General features: G+C 37.5%; 1 long non-coding RNA gene across 1 annotated transcript; it reads right to left on the minus strand.

Annotated features, from left to right (window-relative positions):
• On the minus strand, positions 1,320-19,520 carry LOC110270436. Its single transcript, XR_002359966.1, has 3 exons — positions 19,510-19,520; positions 9,172-9,179; positions 1,320-1,673 (listed from the first exon to the last, which is right to left on the minus strand). It is a non-coding gene; the product is annotated as an uncharacterized LOC110270436 (long non-coding RNA).

The raw sequence follows: 19,938 nt of genomic DNA on the forward strand, positions 1-19,938 counted from the left end.
GAATGATGTAGAAATCCACTTCCGGGCCCACTTGGTGTGTGCTTGGGCTGAGCATTGAGCTTTCATGTGTAAAGACTCTTTTTGGATTTAAACGCCAGGTTGTAGCCTATTTCTGGCGTTTAACTCTGATTTGCAACCTGTTTCTGGCGTTTAACGCCAGAATAGGGCAGAAAGCTGGTGTTGAACGCCAGTTTACGTCATCTAAACTCGGTCAAAGCATGAACTATTATATATTGCTGGAAAGCCCTGAAAGTCTACTTTTCAACGCAATTGAGGGCGCGCCATTTGGACTCTTGTAGCTCCAGAAAATCAACTTTGAGTACATGGAGGTCAGAATCCAACAGCATCTACAGTCCTTCTTCAGCCTCTGAATCTGATTTTTGCACAAGTCCCTCAATTTCAGCCAGAAATTAGCTGAAATCACATAAAAACACACAAACTCATAGTAAAGTCCAGAAATGTGATTTTTATTTAAAAACTAATAAAAATATACTAAAAACTAACTAAATTATACTAAAAACTATGTCAAAATAATGACAAAAATTATTCGCTCATCAGGCCCAAAGGAATAAAATTCTGGCCTAAGCGGCTAAACCAAGCTGTCCCTAACCATGTGCTTGTGGCGTGAAGGTGTCAAGTGAAAAGCTTGAGACTAGGCGGTTAAAGTCGTGGTCCAAAGCAAAAAGAGTGTGCTTAAGAGCTCTAGACACCTCTAATTGGGGACTCTAGCAAAGATGAGTCACAATCTGAAAAGGTTCAACCAATTATGTGTCTGTGGCATTTATGTATCTGGTGGTAATACTGGAAAACAAAATGCTTAGGGCCACAGCCAAGACTCATAAAGTAGCTGTGTTCAAGAATCAACATACTAAACTAGGAGAATCAATAACACTATCTGAATTCTAAGTTCCTATAGATGCCAGTCATTCTGAACTTCAAAGGATAAAGTGAGATGCCAAAACTGTTCAGAAGCAAAAAGGCTACAAGTCCCGCTCATCTAATTAAAGCTAATCTTCATTGATAAGTTTGGAATTTATTGTATATTCTCTTTTTTTTATCCTATTTTGTTTTTAGTTACTTGGGGACAAGCAACAATTTAAGTTTGGTGTTGTGATGAGCGGATAATTTATACCCTTTTTGGCATTGTTTTTAGGTAGTTTTTAGTATAATTTAGTTACTTTTATTATATTTTTATTAGTTTTTATTCAAAAATCACATTTCTGGACTTTACTATGAGTTTGTGTGTTTTTCTATAATTTCAGGTATTTTCTGGCTGAAATTGAGGGACCTGAGCAAAAGTTTGACCCAGAGGCTGAGAAAGGACTACAGATGTTGTTGGATTCTGACCTCCCTGCACTCAAAATGGATTTTTTGGAGCTACAGAAGTCCAATTGACGTGCTCTCAATTACGTTAGAAAGTATACATCTTGGGCTTTCCAGAAATATATAATAGTCCTTACTTGGCCCGAGATTTGGTAGCGCAAACTGGCGTTTAAACGCCAGCTCCTTACCCTTTTCTGGCGTTAAATGCCATAACTGGCATAAAAGTTGGAGTTAAATGCCCAAACTGGCACAAAAGCTGGAGTTCAATGCCAAGAATAGCCTATGCATGTGGAAGCTTCAGTGCTCAGTCCAAACATACACTAAGTGGGCCCCGGAAGTGGATTTCTGCACTATCTATCTTAGCTTACTCATTTTCTGTAAACCTAGGTCATTGGTTCATTATAAAAATCACTTTTAGAGATTCATTTTGTACCTCATGACATTTTTACATTTGAATTTTGTATCTTCTACGGCATGAGTCTCTAAACTCCATGGTTGGGGGTGAGGAGCTCTGCTGTGTTCCGATGGATTAATGCAATTACTACTGTTTTCTATTCAATCACGCTTGTTTTTATTCTAAGATATTAACTCGCACTTCAACATGATGAATGTGATGATCCGTGACACTCATCACCATTCTCAACCTATGAACGCGTGCCTAACAACCACTTCTGTGCTACCTTAGATTGAGTGTGTATCTCTTTGGTTCCTGGTTCACGAGTTTGATTGCCTCTCCTGACAACAGAGCATTCAAATCTGTGAGATCAGAGTCTTCGTGGTATAAGCTAGAATCAATTGGCAGCATTCTTGAGACCTGGAAAGTCTAAACCTTGTCTGTGCTATTCTGAGTAGGATCCGGGAAGGGATGACTGTGACGAGCTTCAAACTCACAAATGTTGGGCGTAGTGATAGTGTGCAAAAAGATCAATGGATCTTATTCCAACACTAGTGAGAACCGACAGATGATTAGCCCTACGAAACCCGTAGCTGGACCATTTTCACTGAGAGGATGAATGGTAGCCATTGACAACGGTGATGCACCAACATACAGCTTGCCATGGAAGGAGCCTTGCGTGCGTGAAGAAGAAGACAGTAGGAAAGTAGAGATTCAGAAGACAGAGCATCTCCAAAACCTCACCCTGTTCTCGATTACTGCATAACAAGTATTATTTAATCCATGTTCTTTTACTCATTCCAATTAAAACTGAGAATTGTTATTGATATCCTGACTAAGATTTACAAGATAACCATTGCTTGCTTCAAGCTGACAATCTCCGTGGGATCGACCCTTACTCACGTAAGGTATTACTTGGACGACCTAGTGCACTTGCTGGTTAGTTGTGCAGAATTGCAAAAGTGTGATTGTGATTTCGTGCACCAGCTATAAGTAGTGCCATTGTTTCCCACCTCATTCTTGTCTTCTCAACCTCTATATCTCAGGTTCTTGCTTTTCCTTTCTTTTTAGTTCATATTTTTTGCACTTGCTTTAATTTCTTTTATGTTGCTCAAACTTCATTAGTAGCTTTCCTTATTGTTTCTTTGTATTGCAAAGTGTTGTTGCTTGATTTTTGGGTTGATTATGAACATATTTGAACTTAATTGTGAGGAAATTGCACATTTGATACCACATGTTCGATAAAATGCCTCAACAAATATTTTGTTTGATTCATATGACTTGGCCATCATATGTGTTCAATTTATCTCTTGTTAGGCATATTGTATGAATGGTGCAACTTCTTTTATGACTTTTGATGGTAGAAATTGAAATCACCAATGCAATTCCTTGGTTGATTTTGGTTGTAAATGCATTGTGTTGGAACAATCTAAGTTTCATTGTTCATCTTGAATTTTAATTGAGTAACCACTCTACAAATGTTCAAACTTTTGATGATGTCTTGATCAAACATCTTTTGGACTTCCAATTGAGAACATAGTATGTGTGATCACTACTTTTTGAGAATGAGCAATGAATAATTCCCTCTTATGGTGCTTGCTTGAAGCTTTGAACTGTGAATTGCCTCAAGCATGTGATTGCCGTGATATCTGGCCGGTGTGTGTGTTCCAACCGCGCGCATCATTGGAATATACACACCATGTTTCTTGTAAATCACACTACTTCTATAAGCCCTTTTCACATTATTAGTACTTCATAAATGATTTTACTCCATTGTTGCCCTATGATCTCGAAGATCTTTTATTTGTATTTTCAGGATGAGGAAGAAAGGTAAGACACCGGTTCCTCCATCAGTTGAGCGAACTACCACTCGCTTACCTCAAGTTTGGGGAGATCACCTAGGGGATAAACCGGATACCTTAGTTAACCGATGAGCCGACTCTCAATACGAGGCTATTGAGGCACATACAATTCATTGGGAGCGGCCGTTGAAGGTTCCAAGCCAATACAAGGCGATTATTCACCAAAGGATCACCTCGCTTCATTGGGAGTTTCTCGAGCGAGAACCCATTGAAGTCAATGACACTATGGTGCGGGAATTCTATGAAAACTACCAAGCTTGGGAAACAAAGTCAGTCTTCCTCCAGGGTAAGATGTTGGATACATCCAATCAAGCTCTAGAATCTATCCTGAACATCCCCCATATTCCATTTGAGAAAGATGGATACTCCAAGATAAAAGAGGATGTCTTCGAAGGAAGAATATCTCTGATTTCCATTCTTGAGAAAATAGGCCGTCCTGGTGCATCTTGGGAGTATAGCAAAGGGAAGAATTCTGTTCCCACTAGTATTGCATACTCTGATTTGAATGTTGAAGCTCATATATGGCATCAAATTGTGGCGGACTACATCATCCCGAGCACCCACACTACCCATGTGAGATTTAGAACTACTTTGCTACTTTGGGCTATTATGCAAGGGAAGCATATAGCCATCTTTTCTTTTTTGCGCAAATCGATTTAGAAATTGATTGAGAAGAAGAATATCAGCATTCCATTTTCGTCAATGGTGATGCGCTTAGCAAATACAGCAGGGGTAGAGAGGCGACCAATGGATATAATGCTTGAGTTTCCTAGAGGGAACAAGTTCATTCTGAGGGGAGATTTGGAGAGATCAACAAAAATAACCCCCTCCAAGAGGAAGACACCCACAACACCACCATCAAGTCTACCAACTCCATCAATGGCTTTACCTTTTCTCCGTCCTCTTCCGGATCTATTCCGCGACATCTTGCACGATATCCACCACATGGAGCATTTGGAGCACAAACGTTTTGAGTGGATAGCGGCAAAACTAGAAGGAAGAGACCCCGGCCCAATTCCTACAACTTTATCCAAGCTAGCTGGGGTGGAGCATGATGCAGTTGACCATCCCATTTCTGAGCCCACCAGCTGAAGGTGGCCTGCTCTACATCCTCCCAGATCGTGAGCATGCACGGAGGACCGTGCACAATTTAAGTGTGGGGGAGGATCGATGACTTTAAGGGGGGTAAAAATTTCTCTCGTTTTTCGCTGTTTTACTGGGGTTCTAGGCTTTATCGGGTTCTTCCCATGGGTGAGCCCACTAGTCTTGTTCTTTTGCTTCCCTCAAGGTCAAAGAAGAGGTTAACAGCTCCGCCCAAGTGGCAACAAATGCCGATAAGCAAGTAGACAAGTTGATTGATTGGAGGTTCAAAAGAAGAATGTAAGAAAGAGGGATAAGACCGAGGCCTCGGACTCTCTAGACTCCTCTGGTCTCTCTCGACCGAGTGAACATGCCCACTACCTTCTTGGACCAAGGGCTTTCATAGAAAGGGTTCCAGGCTTAAAGACACTTTGCAATGTTTCTTGTAGTACTTTTTCTTTATTTTGAGTAGCTTTATTTCTATTGTATCTTGTTTGGTTTGTTGTGAATATTTCTTTATCGTTTATGGATATTTAGTAGTTAATATTTGCATTTTGCATGATATGATGAATAAGTGATGAAACAACAAGGAATTTCCATGAAATCCTTTTCTACGGGCATACCATTGATTGAATTGAGGAAAAATTGTTTTACCAACTTGCTTGGAGTATTTCGTTGTAGAACATGAAAAAAAAAGAGCTCGAACAACATGCCTTGTGAGATTTGAGCTTTAATAGATGTTTGCATTTTTCAACCATAATGTTGTTCTTATGTGTGATTGTACTCCTTTTTTATTGTGATCATTGATTTGCATGATTCTTTATGTCCTGTATTTGTGTTTGGATGCATTTAGCATGATTGAGGCCATCTTTGATGATAAATTCACTAACCTATATGGCCAACCCTTGCATTCACCTTTGTGAACCCCTTTGAGCCTATGGATCCCCTTTTTGTTCTAACAATAGCACATTACTCCCCTTAAGCAGAAAACCATTGATGTTCATGAATTACTCTTTGATTAGCTTGGGTGGATTAGTGTGAAAATTCTAAGTGTGGGGGAATTCTGGGAAGCATTGGTGATAGAGGCATGAACTCGTTGTGAAAATTTTTGGCAATTAGGTAATGTTCATGCATTTCATTAATTGAAACATATGCATTCATAGTTCAAGTAAAAAAAAAACCTTGTGCATAACAAAGTAAAAATAAAAGAATAAATAAAGGATGCATATGCCATGTTTGAAAAGAAAATGCATGAGTAAAATGAGATATAAAAAGGAAATGGGTGGGAAGGTTGCATTGTTATGTGTATATAGGTGATGTAGGATTAGATGGACATTTAAGCTAATCAAAGAACTAATTCTTTAAGTCCACTTAACCAAACTTCATCCTACCTAACCCTAGCCCCATTACATCCTGGTATGCGAATTCGTGATCTTTAATAATGGCGCCAATGGCTTGGTGCTCTCAAACCTGAATCACACTTTGTCACAATTCCGCACAACTAACTAGCAAGTGCACTGGGTCGTCCAAGTTATAAACCTTACGTGAGTAAGGGTCGATCCCACGAAGATTGTCCGCTTGAAGCAAGCTATGGTCACCTTGTAAATCTCAGTCAGGCGGATTCAGACAGTTATGGAGATTTGATAATTAAAACATAATTGAAATATAAACTAGGATAGAGATACTTATGTAATTCATTGGTGAGAATTTCAGATAAGCGTATAGAGATGCCTTTCGTTCCTCTGAACCTCTGCTTTCCTGCTGTCTTCATCCAATCATTCCTACTCCTTTCCATGGCAAGCTGTATGTTGGGCATCACCGTTGTCAATGGCTACTTCCCGTCCTCTCAGTGAAAATGGTCCAAGATGCTCTGTCACAGCATGACTAATCATCTGTCAGTTCTCGATCATACTGGAATAGGATCCATTGATCCTTTTGCGTCTGTCACTACGCCCAGCACTCGCGAGTTTGAAGCTCGTTACAACCATCCATTCCCAGATCCTACTCAGAATACCACAGACAAGGTTTAGACTTTCCGGATCTCAAGAATGGCCGTCTATGGGTTTTAACTTATACCACAAAGATTCTAATATCTCGGACTTGGTCCTCTGTATTAGATATCTAAGAGATACTCATTCTAGCTTGTTTGCATGTAGAACGGAAGTGTTTGTCAGGCACGCGTTCATAGGTGAGAATGATGATGAGCGTCACATAATCATCACATTCATCATGTTCTTGGGTGCGAATGGATATCTTATAAAAGGAATAAGCTTGAATTGAATAGAAAAACAGTAGTACTTTGTATTAATTCATGAGGAACAGCAGAGCTCCACACCTTAATCTATAGAGTGTAGAAACTCTACCGTTGAAAATACATAAGTGATAAGGTCCAGGCATGGCTGAATGGCCAGCCCCCTAAACGTGATCAAAGGATCAAAAGATAATCCAAAGATGTAAATACAATAGTAAAAAGTCCTATTTATGTTAAACTAGTTACTAGGGTTTACAGAAATGAGTAAATGATGCAGAAATCCACTTCCGGGGCCCACTTGCTGTGTGCTTGGGCTGAGCATTGAGCTTTACACGTGTAGAGGCTTCCTTTAGAGTTCAACGCCAGTTTGTAACCTGTTTCTGGCGTTTAACTCCACTTTGCAACCTATTTCTGGCGTTTAACTCCAGAATGCAGCATGGAACTGGTATTGAACGCCAGTTTGCGTCGTCTAAACTCGAGCAAAGTATGGACTATTATATATTGATGGAAAGCCCTGGATGTCTACTTTCCAACGCAATTGAGAGCGTGCCATTTAGAGTTCTATAGCTCCAGAAAATCCACTTTGAGTGTAGGGAGGTCAGAATCCAGCAGCATCTGCAGTCCTTCTTCAACCTCTGAATCTGATTTTTGCTCAAGTCCCTCAATTTCAGCCAGAAAATATCTAAAATCACAGAAAACACACACAAACTCATAATAAAGTCTAGAAATATAATTTTTATTTAAAATTAATAAAAATATGCTAAAAACTAACTGAATTATACTAAAAACTATGTAAAAACAATGCCAAAAAGCGTATAAATTATCCGCTCATCACATCCCTCTAAAGACCTCATGATACTTGTTATTCATGCATTAAATACTAGTTGATTGTTAGATGACTTAAAAATCTTTGAAAAGCATGATAAAAGGATAATTGAGTGGTTAAACCCTAAACACTGAGCGAATTGAGTGGATACACATCCAGTGAGGGGTTCGATCGCTCAATTCCATGTTTTTACACCTCATATTGCATTTTCTTGCAAGTTGTTTGATTGGATAATTTTGACAACTTCAATTCAACTCTTTGGACATTGATCTTAATGCATGAACCCTTTGCATTGGCCCTATAGTTTCTTGTAATGGATGGGAACTTCATGGTTTGTTTCTACCAACTCTCATCATAGTACATATTAGAGATTAGTCTTAAGATAGTTGCATGCATCTAAGTAGTATATAGCATAAGTCATTTTCCCTTTCTTCTATCTCTTTTGTGTGTGTTTAGCATGAGGACATGCTAGTATTTAAGTGTGGAGGAATTGATGAATCCATATTTGATGATGATTTTTGGTTAGAATTGAATGGATTTTCATCATATAAATTCACACTTATTCCCTTGAACAGCATGCTTTTGATCTCTCTTCCCAATTTGTGCTTGATCATGAAAATATTTTCTTTTATACCTAATTGAATCTATTTTATTCCATTTTCCTTCCATTCGATTCCTTGATATTGTTGGTGAGTGCTTTCATGTATATAAGGTAGGAATGGATTGGAGAAAATGGAAGGAGAGCATGCAAAATGGAGAAAGCAAGAGAAATCAAAGGAGATGAGCTCAGAGACGTGTGTGTGCGCACAGCTACCTGTGCGTACGCACAGCCACCCAAGCAGAGCACGTGGAGTGCATCGAGTGCATCGCGTGTCCGTCCCAGCATCGCCTAGTGTGCGTGCGCACAATTGCTTGTGCATACGCACAGGTCGGGATTTTCGCTGAAGTGTGCGAACACACGCCGCACAGGTGTCCGCACATGACTTCATTAAAATAGCACATGCCTCACGATTTGAGGGCTTTGGAGGCCCATTTCTGAAGTCTTCTAGCTCATATTGGAGGGGGAAATGAAGACATAACACATGATATCATTTAATATAGTTTAGGAGTAGTAGTAGGAGTTTTTAGTTTGGTTTTTCTCTAAGTTTTTCATCATCTCTATTAGGGTTTATATTAGGGTTTTACATTCAAGTGCCATTTCCCATTTTTGATCTTGGATTTTGCAAGCTTTCATTGTAAATATTCTCTTTTTATTACTCTTTATAGTTACATTGTAATTACTCTTTCTTCTAATTCAAGTTATAGTTCAATTTTGCTTCTCTCTTGCAATTTCAATTTCTTGTTGATGAATTTGATGTTTGATGTTTATTACATGATTTCTTGTGTTATTCTCGTTGATTGAGATCAATTGTTGCTTTTAGTTTCAAGCCTTTACTCATTTTCCTCATGTTTAAGCTTTTTGCCCACCAAGTGTTTGACAAAATGTCAAACATGGTTTTAGGCTAAATTTTTGGTTCTTGGCTTGGGTAAAGTGAGCAATTGGGTTCCTAGAGTTAGAATGTCCTACATTTAGTTTCAATTCTTGGGTTGTTAATTGTTCTTGTTCCCACTAATGTTAATTTGTTGCTAAAGTAATTAGCAAGCAAGTTAGGATTTGTGGGTTAAGGACACTTATGCTCATTTAACTTACCTTCCGATGTGAGGGTTGATCAAGTGAGACTAATCCATCATAATTGTCATAGTTGTTGTTCCAACAAAGAAAGGACCCTTAGCTCACTCCAAGCCAAGACTCTTTTTGATGCTTTCAATCTTTTATACCTTTATATGTTGATTTCTTTTATACTTTACTTGTTCATATTGCATAGTCGGTTCTTTAATTTCTTAATTAGTTCAATCATTACAATTTTTCCTGTTCTTTTATTGCTTTATATGTTCATTTCTTCATTCACAACACGTTGATCACTACAACTAGAATTGCACACTCATTGTTCTAAAGTGCTCCTAGGGAGACGACTCGGGAGTCTAATACTCTCTGTTTTAATTTGGTTTTGCTTGTGACATATCTTGTGAATTTCCAATTTGATTTGAGGGGCCAATTTGTCGGGTTAGGACTATACTTACAATGTTAAATCCGTTTCTTTGGATATCCGAGTTCCTAACCCACATGTGAGTTGGTTACCCTTCATCGCATCACTCCCACCTAGCTTTTTTGTTTATTGTCCTTAAGTTGGACTTATGGGGAGCTCCTCATCAAGGTGGCTTGTGCTTGAATCCATCCTTGAACATCCACCAATGCTTGGACTTCCATTGTGCTTCATTATTCAAAGTTAATAACTCCAAGCTTTGATGGAGTTCTCAACAAACCATAGGCTCCCAAAGTTGATCCTTCCCCTGTAATCTGGGATCCCATACTTTGGTTTCACACCCGTCTTCAAGTTGATCATGATAATCCTTTCCGGGTGGTAGAGAAGCCGAATTCTCATGAAGGCACCAAACGATCCTCCTAGACCCATTCAATTGAGCACTACACCAATCCATGCTCCTCAATTTCGAGGCTCCCACCATAATGAGCCTATAATTATAACGCCAACCACTAAACATCCTCCTCTTACACTTAATTCCACAAAGTGCCCTAAGTTAGCCATCCGTTTCAAACAAACCAAATTCAAGTGGGATAATAAAGCTAAGAGTTAGGAGTTTTACCCACTCAAATGAAGGATTGGATGACAACCTAGGTGGAGGAGTTCCCAACGATCTTGACAAAGCACGCTCTACTCCCGTCCATCCTCTTCTAGAGGCGTCTAACACTTGGCTAGGTCCCTCAAGCTCTACCTCTTGCCAAGCTTCCTCAAGTTCATATTCTTCTTCACCAATGTCCTCAAGCTCTTTCCCATCACTCAAATCATAAATAGGAGGTTTAGTGAAGTCTACCTCATCATTAATTTCAAGTATAGTGGGGAAGGACTCATCATGCTCAAAAGGATCATATATTGATGCGGAATCATCATAGATAGGAGGGCTTGTTTGGAACACTTCTTCCAATTTTTCACTCACAATATGCCTTGGAGGTTGTACATCCTCCTTAACATTACTTGCTAGTCCAATGGAAAAAGGCTCAATAAGATCATCAAGGGGATTGATCAATGTGGACAAAAAATCACTAATGATGGAATCTACTTTTGGATCAATTTCCCTCAATTCTCTATCCACTTCTTTAACATCACTCTCCTCTTTAACATCCCTTCCAAACTCCATAGAAGAAGGCTCTTCAAATTGAGATTCCTCTATGTGCTCAACATATCCTAAATATCCAATCACTACTTCCTCTTGTTCAATAATCTCTACCTCCTTCTTTTGTTGCACTTCTTGCTTTAACTCCTCTTCTTCACCTTAGAGCTCCAAATTCACTCCCTCGCTAAGCTCTTTGGGTGCTTCTCCACATTCAACAATGGGAGTACCTTGATTGCATAGGCTTAGGCGGGATGAGACCATGTTGCTAACGGCTTCTGCTATGATAGCCATCTTGGCTTCTAGCTCCTTAAACGCTTCTTCATGATTCGTACACCTAGCTAGAAGTTCTTGTTGCTCTCGAATTAGGTCTTCCGATGAAGGTGGTGGTGGAAGAGAGGGTTCATTGTTTGAGGAAAAGGTATTATAGTTGGAAGGTAGTTCATATTGGTGAAGTCTTAAGGTGGTGTATACGGAATTTGTGGTTCTTGGGAGTATTGGTGTTGGAATGGTGGTGGCTCTAGATATGGTTCATATGGTGGTTGGTATGATGGATATGGGTTGGGGTCATATGGAGGTGGATGGTGGTATGAGGCTTGTGAGTATGGTTGTTGAGGGCTATGTTGAGGATGGGGTTCATATGCATATGGTGGCTGTAGTTGACAATCACAATAAGGGTCATCACACACGTTAGATTGATATGCATTAGGATTGGGATTATACCCATAAGAATCTGGAGAGTAGTCATGTTGGGATGGTGCTTGAACGGCTTGGATGGAATAAAATGCCTTTTGGTCCTTGTGCATCTCCGTGAGGAGAGTAGTCATGTCCCCAAGCACTCTTGTCAAACTCAAGTTGGAAGGAGGTTGTTGCTAAGAAGGTTGTCCATAAGCTTGGGGCTCCTCCCATCTTTGATTTCCAAATCCTTGATGCACATCTTTATTGAAGCTTCCATTTCCTACAACATAGTTTGAACCACACTCATAGCCAAAGTGATGAGAATTCATGGTGATAAGAGAAAACAAAAACAAATTCTAATAAGAAACAAAGAAAACCAAATCCTAAAACTAGCAAAAACTAACAAAGAAGAAAAAGGCAAATATATTTACAATATTTACAATAGCCAATAACATAGCACTATTGTAATTTTCCGGCAATGGCGCCATTTTGATAGAGAGAGTTATCGTCGGTCTAGATTTTCTCTTATAGAAAAGAAGAACTTCGTTGTAAGCATAGCTCCAAACCAACAAACAATCCTCACATAAAAAATTTGAGTTGTCAGAAGTACAAACCCCAATAAGAATTAACCGAAGTATTTAAACCTCGGGTCGTCTCACAAGGAATTGCAATGAAGTGGTCAATTATTGGCTATGAAGGAACAAGGGGTTTGGTTTATAAAAGGGCAAGAAATTAAATGGGCAAGAATTTAAATGACAAAAAGAGTAAATCAAGAATTAATATACGCAAGGTAAAGAACTCTTGGCTAGACATAGGTAATTGAGATCACCATCCTTGTCTACAAACCATGTATTGATAATTATGAGGAACCAAGCTCATGAAGTCTACTTACAAAAGCCTTAAGTACGTAATATCTACTCCTAGGCTTGAAGTACGTCAAATGGCTTGATCAACATCAATCCATAAGTCCTAACCTAGCTACTAATTAACTTAGTAGTAGGCTAGAGTCAATGGATATCAAATTGACCACTAAGGGTTCTCAAATCACCAATTCAATGAGACCCAGTGACTCAAGGTCACTCAATTCTGTTAGCCTAGGCCAAGAGTAAAGGAAACTACTAAAAAACTAGAGGAAATATTCTATCAAACACCTAGTGTGCAATAAAAGTAAACATCACAAAATGCAAGAATTAACACGATCCATAACCATCATGAGCAAGAAATCAACAATAGCAATAAAGGTAAACGTAAAAAAAGACATGGAAACATAAAATTGCATTAGAAGAAATCAAGATCCAACAATGGTTCATCAACATAAAAGAGAGCATGAAAATGGAAATTAACAAAAGAACAAAAAGAATTAAAGTATTAGAACAAGGAATTGTAGAGGAAACAAGATGAAATCAAGTAATCAAATCTAGATCTAAGAGAAATTAACCTAATCCTAACCTAATTCTAGAGAGAAGAGGGAGCTTCTATCTCTAGAAAACTAACTAAAGGCTCATCATGACTAACTAAGTACTCCCCCTTTGCCCAAGCTTGAATTCTACATGAAATACCCTCAGAAACGAGTTGGATTTGGGCCTGGGCAGCTCAGAAATTGCCCCCAGCGATTTCACTTTAAGTGGGTCACGTGCCAAGCGTCACACGTGCACGTGGGTGACGCGTGCGCGTTGCTGGCCAAAACTCCTACTCACGCGTACGCGTGGGTGACGTGTGCGCCTGGCTTGTAAAGCTTCAATGCATGCGTATGCGTGAGTGACGCGTGCACGTGGCCCTCAATTCTCCAAATGCTCATTTCTTCATGAATTCTCCACTTTGCATGCTTTTCTCTTCACTTCTTCCATCCAATACTTGCCTTATGAACCTGAAATCACTCAACAAACACATCAAGGCATCGAATGGAATTAAAGTAAATTAAAATCACCAATTTAAGGGCCTAAAAAGCATGTTTTTACACTTAAGCACAAATTAAGGGAGAATTACAAAACCATGCTATGTCATTGAATAAATGTAAGAAAAGGTGATAAAATCCTCTAAATTAAGCACAAGACAAACCACAAAATTGGGGTTTATCATGCTCTTGTATATATTTTAGTTTGAAAAGAAAAAAAAGGAAAAAAATGAATGATAAAGAAAAAGAAAATATATATATATGAAAAATAAAAGAAAAAAATAGAAAGAAAAGAAAAAGAAAAAAAGAAGGAAATAAAAAGGGGACAAAATGCCCCAAAGTAAAGTTCAATAAGAATCAATGCATATGAGTTATGATCAAGAAAAGAATGCGTGAGTATGTGAAAAAGTGAGGAATGGATAGTTAGGTTAGCTTTGAAATTGTATAGGTTGCTATATAGGTTAGGTGGAAAGTTTAAGCTTATCAAAGATTCAAATCTCAAGCTCACTTGACCATATGCATCCTACCTTGACCCTAGCCCCATTACAACCTAAGAAAAGACCTCATGATAATTGTATGCATGCATGAAATAATTGTTGATTGTTAGATGAAAAATAAATCTTGGAAAGCATGATTAGAGGAGAATTGAGTGAATCAACCCTATACACTTGAGCGTATACACATCCGGTGAGGGTTTGATTGCTCAATTACATGTTTCCACCTAGAAGCATCACTCTTCTTGCAAGTTTGTAAAATCTTTTAATAACTCAATTCAATTATGGTTTGGCTTGGTTGTTAATACCTTTAGCCCTTGTACTTGTATATGATTTTTTGGGAATTAATTTATTTTGACAAAGCAATTGCATTCATTTAGATAGTTGCATATAGATAGATTTTATTTAGTTAGTTTACATTTTAATAAATGATAGTACCATGTGCTTCTTTCTTGATTTAAGCATGAGGACATGCTTGGTTTAAGTGTGGGGAGATTTGATGCACCACTATTTGGTGGTGCATTCTATGCTGAATTTAGGGAATTTTATCACCCTTTTCTCACACTTATTCACTAAAATAGCATGGTTTTACATAGTCTCCTTAATTTGCGCTTAAGAGTGAAAACATGCTTTTTAGGCCTTTAATTAGTTAATTTTAATTCACCTTTGATTCCACTAGATGCCTTGATTTGTGTGTTAGTGATTTCAGGGTGAAAAGGCTAGGAATGGATCAAAGGAATGAAGAGAAAAGCATGCAAAGTGGAGAAATCATGGAAATTCAAAGATTTGGGATGCATTCATCGATGCGCACGCGTGAAACGATGAGGTCGCATGGTGACGCGTATGCGTACATGACGCGTACGTGTGGATAGCAATTTGTCAAGCGACACGTACGCGTGACCCACGCGTACGCGTCAGTGTTCGCACGTGACTCACTTAAAAGCAATCCGCTGGGGGCGATTTCTAGGCTTTCCAGGCCCAAATCCAACTCACCTCTGATGCTATTTAACCCAAGGAATGAAGAGGGATCAATCATCTAGTCAACTAGTGAGTTTAGTTTTAGGTTTAGGTTAATTTCTTAGATCTGGATCTACTTCTTCTCTTGCTTCAATTTTCCTTTTGCTTTATGAATTCTTATGTAGATCTCTATTTCTCTTTCAATGCAATTTATGATTTCCATGTCTTTTCATATTTGATTTGGTTTTCTATTATTGATCTCTTGCCTTTGTAGTTAGATCTCTCTTTAATTCTTGCAATTCATGTTGTTTACCTTTATTGCCTTCTATGTGTTTGTTGAAATGCATCTTTTAGTTATGAGTTAGATTTTGTTCCTCTTGGCCTAGGTAGAATAATTGGTGACTCTTGAGTTATCAAACTCCTTTGTTGATTGATAATTTGAAGTTGCTAATTAACTTGAATGCCACTAAAGCTAGTCTTTCCTCATGATTAGGCTAGGACTTGTGGACTCAAGTTAATTTATCTACTTGACTTTCCTTCATAGTTAGAGGTTAACTAAGTGAGAGCAATGGACAATTGTTGTCACAATTGAGGAGGATAATGAGGATAAGACTTCTAGTTCTCATACCTTGCCAAGAGCTTTGTTAGTTGTTAGTTTATTTCCTTTGCCTGTTATATTTCTTGTCTATTACCTCAAAAACTCCAAACATACTTCATAACCAATAACAAGAACACTTTATTACAATTCCAAGAGAGAACGACCCAAGGTTTGAATACTTCGGTTATTTTTATAGGGGTTTGTTACTTGTGACAACCAAATTTTTGTATGAAAGGATTATTGTTGGTTTAGAAACTATACTGACAACGAGATTTCATTTGTGAATTTCTAAACCGTCAAAAATCCATTCATCAACACACAGCTCATTTTTATCATACCACACCACTATGCAAACGTCCTCATTTAGATTCTTATTTACTTTTTACTTTACCTTTTTTGTACTACTTGCCCTATGATTCTTAATTATACTCTATTCATTCTTTTTGAGGATGAGACATAAAAGCAAGGAGCTGGTAGAGGAGGAGGACACCGAGTATGAAGATGCCAACAATGCATTGGACTTGGCAATTTCCATGCAACCCGAGCCCCACATCCGCCAGCTGAAGGTGGAGGAACGTAGAGCTATTCTCCCCAGATTGTGTTCGTGCACGGAGGACCGTGCAACACTTAAGTGTGGGGGAGGATTTACCACTTTTGGGGCGTAAATTCTCTTTTCCGAACACTTTGCACTTTATTTTTTTGTCTTCTTTTACTATGTTTCTTGTAGATGTTTAGAGTATTTTCGATAGTTGCATTGCATTTTCTTCTAGTACATATATCTTAGACTATTCATAGTTTATATCTATTGCATTTTGCATCTTTTGCGTGGTATATATTTTATAGATAGAAGCTGTGATGGATGTTGTGAATAGTATAGCACCTAGTTTAATTTTGGTCCTAATTATTCATGTTAGTTTTTGATGTTGAAAATTAGGAAGAGAACTAAGAAAATTTTGGAAATTGCATCCATCACATCATACATACATATAGGAAACAATTTTGGTGAAAAATAATGAGGAATTTTTGAGAATTTTGTTTTTAGGGCGTTCTATTGAATTGATTTGGAAAATTATTTTTAAACTTGCTTGAATGATTTTTATGGAACATAGAAGAGAGATAGAACAAAATACCTTGTGAGTTTTTGAGCTTTAATGAGATGGTTACACATTTTAACCACTTTTTTTGTTCATTGTGTGCTATGCTCCTTCTATGATTGTGATCTTAGATTTGCTTGATTCTTTATTTTCGATGATTGATGTTTTGAATGCATTGAGCATAATTGAGGCCATTAGTAAATTTAAGCTCACTAACCCATATGGTCATACCCTTTGCATCTACCATTGTTAACCCCTTTGAGCTTTATTTACCCCATTGTTTTTAACATTACCACATCACAACCTTAAGCGGAAAACCATGATCTACCTTGAATTGCATCCTTGATTAGCTTAGGTTGAGAAGTGTGTTTCATTTAAGTGTGGGGGAATTTTGGAGGAACTTTGGTAGAAAGAATAAAAGTATTTCAGGTATGTATTGAAAAAAAATTTTGAAATGGGTACATTCATGTATGAATTCTAAGGGCATATGCATCTGATTTCTTGAAAAAAAAAGGTACAATAGTTTTCCCAAAGAAAAGAAATAAAAAGAAGTATAAATAATGAATGCATATGAGAATTGAATGAAAAAGCATACATGATTGTGTGTGAAAAAGAAATGATAGAAGGTTAGGAGTGCATATTTTTGTTATTGGATTGATATAGGTTGAGTTGGATGCCTAAACTAATCAAGGATTCAATCTTAGTCCATTTGGCCATATCTATCCCACCTTGACCCTAACCCCATTACAACCCTAATAACTCCTCATGATAATTGCATTCATACATCACATGTTTGTTGATTGTTAGATGAAAAGCAAAACCTTGAAAGCATGATTAGGAGGAGACTTGAGTAATTAAACCCAAAACACTGAGCGTTGAGAGTGTATACACACCTAGTGAGGGTTTGATCACTCAATTCTATGTCTCCACCTCTCTTATCATGTATTCTTGCAAGTTGCTTCATTTTGATGAGTTAAATCAATTCGATAGATTTTGATTGCATTGAATTATTTCTTTGCTTAACCTTATATGTTCATATACTTGTTTGAAAATTTATTGGTTTGTTTTCACCAAATTCATAGTACACTATAGTATAGATAGGTATAGATAGTATATAATATACTTGCATGCATATAGATAGTTGCGTTCAATAAGTTGTTACCCTTTGATCATTCTCCTTGTTTGGTTTAGCATGAGGACATGTTATTGTTTAACTGTAGGGGAATTGATGAGTCCATAATTGATGATAATTTTTTGCTTGATTTAAGTGGATTTCATTATATAAACTCACATTTAATGACCAAAATAGCATACTTCTGTATTTTATCCCTAAATTGGACTTAAATATGAAAACATGCATTTTTGTGCTTAAATTGAGAATTTAATTCCACTTTTATTCCATTTGATGCCGTAATATGTGTGTTGAGTGATTTCAGGCCCTAACGGCATGAATGGCAAGGCAAAAGTGGAAGGAAACATGCAAGAAGGGAGAACACATGAAGAAAACAAAGTAGAAGCACACAACCAAGTGTGCGTACGCATAACCCACTGTGCGTACGCACAGGTACCAGTGCGTGACTTCATTAATGGAGCACGTGGCTCACGATTTTAGGGCTCTTTTGGCCCAATTTCGGAAGGCTAGATGCTGAATTGAAGTGTTATATGAAGGGGTAAACATCACATATCAAGAGAGCTCACTTAGTCATAGTTTTACATAGTAGGAATAGAAGTAGTGTAGAGTAGTGATCTTTTATTTCTCTCTTAGGGTTTTAAGTAGGTTTTCAATGTAGCATTTTATAATTCAATTTTGGTCTTGGATTTTGCTATCTCGTTATAAGTACTCTTTAGTCTTCTCTTTAATTTCACTATTCTTGCTATAATTTCCTCTTGTTCAAGTTACTTTGTTAATATATGAAATTTTGGTTTCTTGCAATTTTGTTTGATGAGTTTAGTGTTTTATGATTTATATTTTCTTGATTGAATGTTTATTGTTGATATTGTGAATAGTTTGGTTATAGTTTTCATTTTCCTTTGCAATTTCTTATGTTTTGGTTTTATGCCCACCAAGTGTTTATGAAAATGCCACTTGGTAATTTTGAGTAGATTTTCACACCTTGGCTTGGAATTTGAGTTCCTAGGATACTAGAGTTATAATGTTCGATATTTAATGGCAATTATTGGGTAGTTTGTTGACTCTTGTTTCCATTTACACTAGCTTTTTACCAATTAATTTGGTAAGTTAGCTAGGACTTATGGATTAAGGTTAATTATGCTAGCTTGACTTACTCCTCGATGTTAGGGGTTGACTAAGCGAGATTGACTCATCATAATTATGATAAACCCCAATTTTGTGGTTTATCTTATGTTGAATTTAGGAGATTTTATCAACTTTTCTCACATTTAATCAATGAAATAGCATGGTTTTGTTAATTTCTCCTAATTTGCACTTAAGAGTAAAAACATGCTTTTTAGGCCTTTAAATCGCTAATTTTAATTCACTTTAGTTCCATTCGATGCCTTGATATGTTTGTTAAATGATTTCAGGATTAGAAGGCAAAGATTGGGTTGAAGGAATGAAGAAAAAGCATGCAAAAATGGAGAATTCATTAAGAAATGAGGATTTGCAGAACTCAAGGCCACGCGCACGCGTATGCATGAGAAGGAGATTCCCCAGCGACGCACATGCGTTACCCACGCGCACGCGTGAGGAGGAATTTTGCAATGCGACACGTACATGTGACCCATGCGTACGCGTGACAAGCGGCACGTGACTTCACTAAAGGCAATACGGTGGGGGTAATTTCTGAGCTCTGGGAGGCTCAAATGTAACTTATTTCTGATGCTTTTGAACCCAAGGATTGCAAGGGAATGGGGGGGAGTAATTAGTGTAGCTTAGATATCATGTAGATTAGTTCTAGAGAGAGAAGGTCCCTCTTCTCTTTAGAAATTAGGATTTTTATTTCAATTTTCCTTTTGGATCTATGTTTCAATCTTGTTTCATTTTAGTTTTCCTTTACTTTTATTTTTTCTAGCATTTTAGTTTATCTACTTCTCTTGTTAATTTCTTATTTTGCTCTCTTTTATGTTGATGCACTCTTGTTGATTTCAATTTCCTTTTGATGCAATTTTATATTTCTATGTCTCTTGATGTTTACCTCACTTGCTATTGTTGATTTCTTGCCTTTGTTAGTTATAGTTTTTATTAATTCTTGAAATTTGTGATGTTTACTTTTATTACACTCTAGGTGTTTGTTAAAAT

The sequence above is a fragment of the Arachis ipaensis genome, chromosome B01 (genome assembly GCF_000816755.2).
Source record: "Arachis ipaensis cultivar K30076 chromosome B01, Araip1.1, whole genome shotgun sequence".
NCBI classification, from domain to species: Eukaryota; Viridiplantae; Streptophyta; class Magnoliopsida; order Fabales; family Fabaceae; genus Arachis; species Arachis ipaensis.